An 8,086-nucleotide genomic window follows, 5' to 3' on the forward strand; every position below is an offset into this window, starting at 1 on the left:
GAATTATCTGTGTGAGATCAAATTGACAACAGCAACTCAAAATGTCTGACGGGAAGCCTAGGGGGCAGTGAGGTGAAGATAATGGTGATGGAATAATTTGGAAAATGATAGAATAGCAGCACAACTGGAAGAATGTAATTGATGTCACTGAATTGTACGTGTAGAAATTTTTGAAATGGTGTAACTTTGGCTATGTATATTTTCACCAAAAAAAAAGGTCCTCCAAGGTCGAGAAGGGAAAGCGTTGACATGTTGTGGGGTTCTTAACCAATGTCATAAAACAATATGGGTACTGACTGTTTAATGAGAAACTATTTGTTCTGTAAACCATCATCTAACATACAATAAAAAAATTAAATAAAAATAAAAAACAAACAAAAAATATATTCCATGACATGAAGGGCTGTTTTCTGAGAACCTCTCACACCTTTCTGCTTTTGTAGCTAGCTCACCCCATTCCCTCAGGCCTTAGCCTAGTCTCCAGCTCTTCCCCTACTCTACCACTTATTAAAACCCACTGAAAGCCCCTCCATCATAAAGCTATTCCTGAAGTCCCCAGCCTGGTGTGTCTCCTCTTCCTCTAAACTCTTGCTTTGTGTATTGTGTATAACCTTCTTGGAACTCTTTATTCTCTACCTTGAATTCTATTTTATTTTTATATGTACCTCACTATTTTCAAAGTTTCATTCTGTTGTACATCGGGTGGCTATGGGGTGGAACCAACTCCACAGCACCTAACAACAACAACAACTTCAAAGTTAGATTTTTACTATACAAAAATTACACATTACAAAAACAATTTACCAAATTAACATTAGTAAAACATTGGATAACACAAATTCTATACTTGCCGTTATGTTAGGGTGTTTCCTCCTAAACTTTTTTCTATGCTTATTTTTTTCTTTGATTTAATGCTAATGGATACACAGTTTCACATCCTGACTATTTTCAATTAATGTTACATCACAATCATTACTCAAATGTTATAAAGTGTTTTTAAATGTTATTTTAAAGGCTGAATAATGTTGATTCTCCTTATTGTTGAAATTTGAGATTGTTTATTATATTCCATTAATGTAAATAACATTGCAGTTGACATTGTCATGCATATAGTTTTTTTAGTGTGTGTGTTTCTGTGTCTATGTGCATGTATGATATTTTTTTCTTAGGACAGTATTCCAAAAGGACAATGATTGAGCCAAAGAGTATGACTATTTTTATGTTTTAAGGCACATATTACCAAATTGTTTTACAAAAGAATTGTACTAATTTATACCACCATAACTGTATGAGACTATCAGCTTTTTAAAACATTCACCACAATTATTTACATAATTATTTAATCTTCACACAAATAAAATAGAATGATATTAGTTCATTGCTTTAACTTTTTACTATGAATTATTTCAAACATACAGAAAAGTATGAAGAAAAATATGTAACCCATGGTCCTGGTTTATCAAATCTTAACACATTTTCATTAGTTTTTTAAAAATAAAATATTACATATATAGTTTGTGTATCCCCTCCCAATCTTACTCCCCTCCCTCCCTTAATCTACACAGACAATCAGAATTTGACATTTATTATTCCTTTGTAGTCCCATTCCTATGTTTTCATTGTTGAATCTTTGATTACTAATAAAGTTGAATTTTTTTCCATAGCATAACTAATGTTAAAGCATTCAGGTTCTAGAGTCAGCTCGAACTGTCTTGAATTCCTTCTCTGCCACTTGCTAATCCTATCTCCTTGGACCTCTCTGTGTCTCAGTGTCCTTATTTATAAAATGGAGCTAATAATAATTTCTACTCTATTTTTTATCATGTTGTTACGAAGTGGGACGGTACGTGTAAACTTCTTGGCACAGGGCTCAACACTTAATACTTTTTTCATTGTCTTGTAAATTTTATCTGTCATTTTTCCTTCTTAATAAGATACTCCTAAAACTTGTGAAGTATTTTAGCAAACATGACCATATTTACTCCAAATGCACCTCATGTGCAGCCACCACCTGCCTGTCAATGAAGGCTTATATGTTGGTATGATGCTGAACAGATTTCAGTGGAGCTTCCACACTAGGATGGACTTAGGAAGAAAGGCCTGGAAATCTACTTGCAAAAATCAGCCAATAAAAACCCTATGGATCACAATGATCCAATTCTCAACTGATTAGTGGGATGGTGCAGAACTGAGCAGTGTTTCATTCCATTGTGCATGGGGTTGCTATGAGTTGGGGGCCTGCTTGACAGCAGCTAACAACAGTTTTATGAGATAGTACTGTAACGATCCCATTGTTAGAAGAGGAAACTGAACCTGAGAGGTTGAGTAGCCTGCCATCCACAGCCAGTAGGGCGCAGAGCTGACACTACCCTGCCCCCACCATCTCTGGTGCCAGAACCTCACACTTTGCAATTCTATGCTGCAGCCCTACTGCCTTTGAAACTTAAAAAGACATTACATGATACAGTATTGTTGGTCTATGAGATAATTTTAGTACTTTAGCACAGTTATTATAGACAGATGCTAGTTTCTTTCTCATTTGCAATTGTTTTCCTTCTCTGTTTTCTTCTGAAAATTCTGTATAAAAAGATTTTATTGATTCCATAAAGCCAAATATACTCTTAAGCGCAACAGATAATGTTCCCAATAGTAATTTAACTATATTATACTTAAGTTTTCAGACTTTGGATCTCATAAGCTTTGTATTACTTTTTTCTGATTTTTTCTTAAGACTAAAGTTCTTAGCAATTTCTGCATCCAAATTTCAATCCAGTAATGTATTAATCCTAAATATTTTAAATAAAATAAACTCCATAATGTTTCTGGATATTTTTAAATAGTTAACTGGAATAGGATTCAAATTTTGTGATTTATAAAAACTCAATACAAAAATAATAATTAAACCTTATCAAAATACATTTATAAGTCATAGTTCATGGTAACTTTTTAAATTTGTTTTTTCAAGGAACAAAAAAGTACTCTGGATATGTTATTGTTAGGTGCCATCGAGTCGGTTCTGACTCATAGTGATCTTACGTACAACAGAATGAAACACTGCCCAGTCCTGCACCATCCTCACAATCATTGTTACACTTGAGTCCACTGTTGCAACCACTATGACAATCCATCTTGTTGAGGGTCTTTCTCTTTTTGCTGATCCTCTACTTTACCAAGCATGATATCCTTCTCCAGGGACTGGTCCCTCCTGATAACATGTCCAAAGTACGTGAGACAAAGTCTCGCCATCCTTGCTTCTAAGGAGCATTCTGGTTGTACTTCTTTCAAGATAGATTTGTTCATTCTTCTGGCAGTCCACGGTATATTCAATATTCTTTGCCAACACTCTAATTCAAAAGCATCAGTTCTTTTTTGGTCTTCCTTATTCATTGTTCAGCTTTCACATGCATATGACGCAATTGAAAGTACCATGGCTTGGGTCAGGCATACCCTAGTCTTCAGAGTAACACCTTTGCTTTTTAAACCTTTAAAGAGGTTTTTTGCAGCAGATTTGCCCAGTGCAATGTGTCCTTTGATTTCTTGACTGCTGCTTTCATGGGCGTTGATTGTGGATCCAACTAAAATAAAATCCTTGACAACTTCCATATTTTCTCCGTTTATCATGATGTTGCCTATTGGTCCAGTTGTGAGGATTTTTGTTTTCTCTATGCTGAGGTGCAATCTGTACTGAAGTCTGTAGTCTTTGATATTCATCAGTAAGTGCTTCAAGTCCTGTTTGATTTCAGCAAGCAAGGTTGTGTCATTTTCATATTACAGGTTGTTCTCTGGATATAGATAGTATTTTAATCTACTCTCATATGCATTAATGGAACACATCAATAAATATCAGATTTGTTTTACACAAACCTTAAACTACAAGAAAATTTTAAGATGATATTTTATGATAATCATATTTTACTCAGTTTAACAACGCTCACACTTTTATCTTGGAATATTCTGACACCTCTCACATTAAGTGACAATCTCCTTATCATGTTTAAGAAAACACAGTTCAGAGAACCCAAGATGGATGGGAGTTAATGAGGTAGTTACAGACAACATCACAAAGTCCTCAGGCGAGGTGGCGATTGTAGCAGCAGACAGCATCTCAAAACTCAGGAAAAATGTGAGTTAGGAATACATGATTCTGCAAAGGTCATTTACTGAAATAAATACTGAAGTATTTTGAAAAGATCAATCTAGACCCTGCAAACCTAAATCCAGTGTTTCTTTTGGTTTTATTCCAATAGGAGAGGAATCTGGTTCTTTCCTCCCCTAAAAACCACAGGGTTCAGGCAAGTGGCAGTACTGGTTGCTAGGAGTCTGTAAAAACCATCACTTTATAAATGACAGTGTTGCTTCTCACCTGGCATGTTGCCAATTCACCCAGCTACTCATTGTAGCAATACTCTGGGTCTGGCCTTTTGCCAGTATCTGAAAAGGGATCGGGGCAGATGAACTTCACTGTGACGCTCACTTGAGAGCTCCTTCATCTGATACCTTCTCCAGGGAGGCTGGAAGCCACTTCGTAGCCCACAAAGTTTACCAATTAACAGACATTGTCTTAGCAGGAGGATGCCCACATATACCAAAATATCTTAAGGAAATTCATCATCACCCCCTGAATGAAAGGGCGACGCGAAAACTACAGTGCCTGGTGTGGGCTTCACGTGTGACAGGTCGGTACTTAACGGGTGATAACTACCTTGCCAAGGAAATACGGAGATACACACACACTTATTTGCTAATTACAACTCATTTCCTCTAAGAAATCTTAAAGAATGTTGTAAAAGTTGGTATGTGGCAAGATGAATTTTTTTTTCTTAAATTATGTGGTAAAACTCAAACTCAAAACTGGAGCCAAGTAGCATTGCTCTTCTGTGCTATCTAATTTTCTAGAAGCAGTTTTAGGCAGTTAAGACTGCGACAGGCTAAGGAGCAGAAGAAATTCAGGAGCCATTTTAGGGCAAGCCAGGGTGGGATTAGATGTTCCATCTGCACTGTTCTCCTAAGCCTACTATGATCTGAAACTTAGTGCTTGGGTCTGGGCCAGAACCAGACTGACATTCAAGGGTGAGCAAAGAAGGCTGCAGCATTCAAGCCATTGCTGTGGCAAATTCTCTTGATTATCTTTTCATTCTATTCTCCCCTAATGCTGATGGAATACCTTCCTCACTAGTGTCACCGTAGGTCCATCCTGCTGAAATTATATACCATTTTAACGTTATTAAATACCACTATCTCTTTTTGTCTCTGTTGAAAACATCCTTCGACTCTCTTTCACAGCATCAATAATTTAGGCAGTTGACCAACCTTACTAAGGCTAAAGTTTGCACTATAACTGCGTTAGATTATCTGTATTGAAAAAAAAAAGTTTTTAGTTAATATAAGGATTTGTATAATGTCACAATTAGGAAAACATTATTTAAGTTAATTTCGATTCTTAAATACAATAGCTTTTGACATTTTTATTTTGTTGTCATTCATAGTGTATGTGTAAGCAGTGTGAATTTAATTTTAGATGCTTCATTCATCATTATTTCATCTCATATTCTTTGTGAGCACTTATGATAATGAATGCATTTGATATTCAGGTGGCTCTTCCTGCTTTCATTTTGCAGTTCAGGAGTTGGTGATTCAAGACGCATAGAGCAGTTTTTAGAAAACTAGTCCCAATTACTATAATAAAAGTACAAATTGGTTATTCTCTCAGGTTTTTAAAAACATTTAAGTCTTACTGGATTGTAAAAAAAGTCTGTAAAATGTTATTCTTTCTGAATTCAGTTTTAGTATGTTAACAATAGAGATTCCTGAAACATGACATTACAAAATATCAGAGATTTAAGGAATACCTTGTGTGTGTATGGCTCAAAGTAGATTAAACAAAGATTAATTTAATTAATTTTATTTTAATTAATTTAGTCTAGATATGCCAGAATATAAGGTAATTCTCATTTTTTTTTTCCAAAACACATTTTAAGAAATGTATCTGGGACAACTTGGTATCTTAAATTTTGATAAATATTGACTTAAAGTAGTAATTTATTTGCACACATTTAAAAGCACATATGTATTAAATATACTAATTTAGAGATATAGTTTTTCTCACATTCATATTTCACATATATTTGCAATCATTACAATATAATAATTATTATATTTTAAAGTGATCTTTTTAAAGCTCATTTACCCTTCTTTTTAAATACAGCTTCCAAATTTAACAGATTGAATTTATGTCAAATTCAGTCACTTCTCCAATCAGTACCTGGTTGATCAAAATAAAGTAGTTAAGAGAGTGACCCACAATATGAGATACTGTCAGGACTGGAGTACAAAGTTGCTCCACTTTATTGAAAGGTAATTTGGGTTTAAAAAAAAAAACTCACCTTATAGTTATATATGTATGTCTGCACAATAGCAAACTTAAAAGCTAAAAAGGATTATAGTGAAAAGTAAATCAATCTTTCACAACTGTCTCTAATTTCATAGTTTTCCTGCCCACCTTAGGTACTCAAGAAATATTTTCTGAATGAATAATTAAAGAATATTTTCTATACTATCACATTTGTTTTTTAGTATGTATTATTTTTACAATCCAGAAAAAAAAGAAAAGATAGAAATTAGTTCCTCCATAAACCTGAAACCTGTAGACTTGTGTTTGGTTTTCTGAATATGTTATAATACTTATTAAAATTTCAGACTTCCACTGAAATTTTAGCTAAAGGGTCTACTCCTTTAATTAGCCAGGATCACTAGAGGGATTGTTTTAGTGATGCTGACATCTATTTACAGCTCCAGAAATCCCTATATACTTCCACTGTGTAAACAATATGCTGAAAATTCTTCGGGAAGGAAACATACTAACGTTAACATAGTATATTGAATCAATTTTTCTTTGGTCATTAGCTACTACCTGGAAGTAAGACAATACTATAAAAACTATCTTAATGTGTTAAAATAATTTGGGTAGTAAAGTTATAATTAATTAATTACTGTCAATTAACTAATTAAAATCCTGTTGCCCTCAATGAATTCAGTAAGTTTCAGAAGTTTGTAATTTGTTGCTAGAAATACTTTGAATAGCAGCAAACTTCTCTAATTGGACAGCAGCTGCCAGGACCAGCCCATTGAGGAGCACTGAGGACCTTTTCCACTTGAGTTCATTTATGCCCAAGTGGTATACTGAGTCCATTGAAATTTGTTGTTCCTCTCAATCCTGCTTTCCTCTGCTAGTGTTCAAAATGTAAGGCACTTATTTATCTGTACTCTTGCACAGTCTCAGTTCCATGCTGCTATGTGCTCCCTTCCTGGAAATCTATCTTTGGTTTACTGCCTTCACTCATAAACATTTTCAATACGCTCTCCAGAAACTTCACTTTACTATTTAAAACAAATATTTAATATATTTAAATAAACATCCAACTCCTTTATAATTTCATCTTGTTCACAGATTGTGTCAGTTGGTTCCTCCAGGAAGCAATTGCTAAGATGGGGTTAGGAGTGCAAGAGGTTTATTGGAGGGTGGTGCTGTTAGTTGCCCTTGAGTCAGCCCTGTTGACCTTATGTATAACAGCATGAAACACTGCCCGGTCCTGTGCCATCTTCACAATCATTGGTATGTTTGATCCATTGTTCTGGCTATGGTGTCAATCCATCTCATTGATGGTTTCCCTTAATCCATCTCATTGATGGTTTGCCTCATTTTCACTCATCCTCTCCTTGACCAAACATGATGTTCTTTCTAGTGATTGGTCTTTTCTGATGACATGTCCAAAGTGAGTGTGTCAAAATCTCTCCATCCTCACTTCTTTTTTTATTTTTTAAAATTGTACTTTAGATGAAGGTTTACAGAACAAATAGTTTTTCATTAAACAGTCAGTACACATATTGTTTTATGACATTGGTTAAGAACCCCATAACACGTCAACAATCTCCCTTCTTGATGTTGGAGGACTTTTTTTTTTCGGTGAAAATATACATAGCCAAAGTTACACCACTTCAAAAGTTTTTACATGTACAATTCAGTGACATCAATTACATTCTTCCAGTTGTGTGCTATTCTCACTATCCTTTTCCAAATTATTCCATC

The sequence above is a fragment of the Trichechus manatus genome, unplaced genomic scaffold (genome assembly GCF_000243295.1).
Source record: "Trichechus manatus latirostris isolate Lorelei unplaced genomic scaffold, TriManLat1.0 scaffold00098, whole genome shotgun sequence".
Classification (NCBI taxonomy): domain Eukaryota; kingdom Metazoa; phylum Chordata; class Mammalia; order Sirenia; family Trichechidae; genus Trichechus; species Trichechus manatus.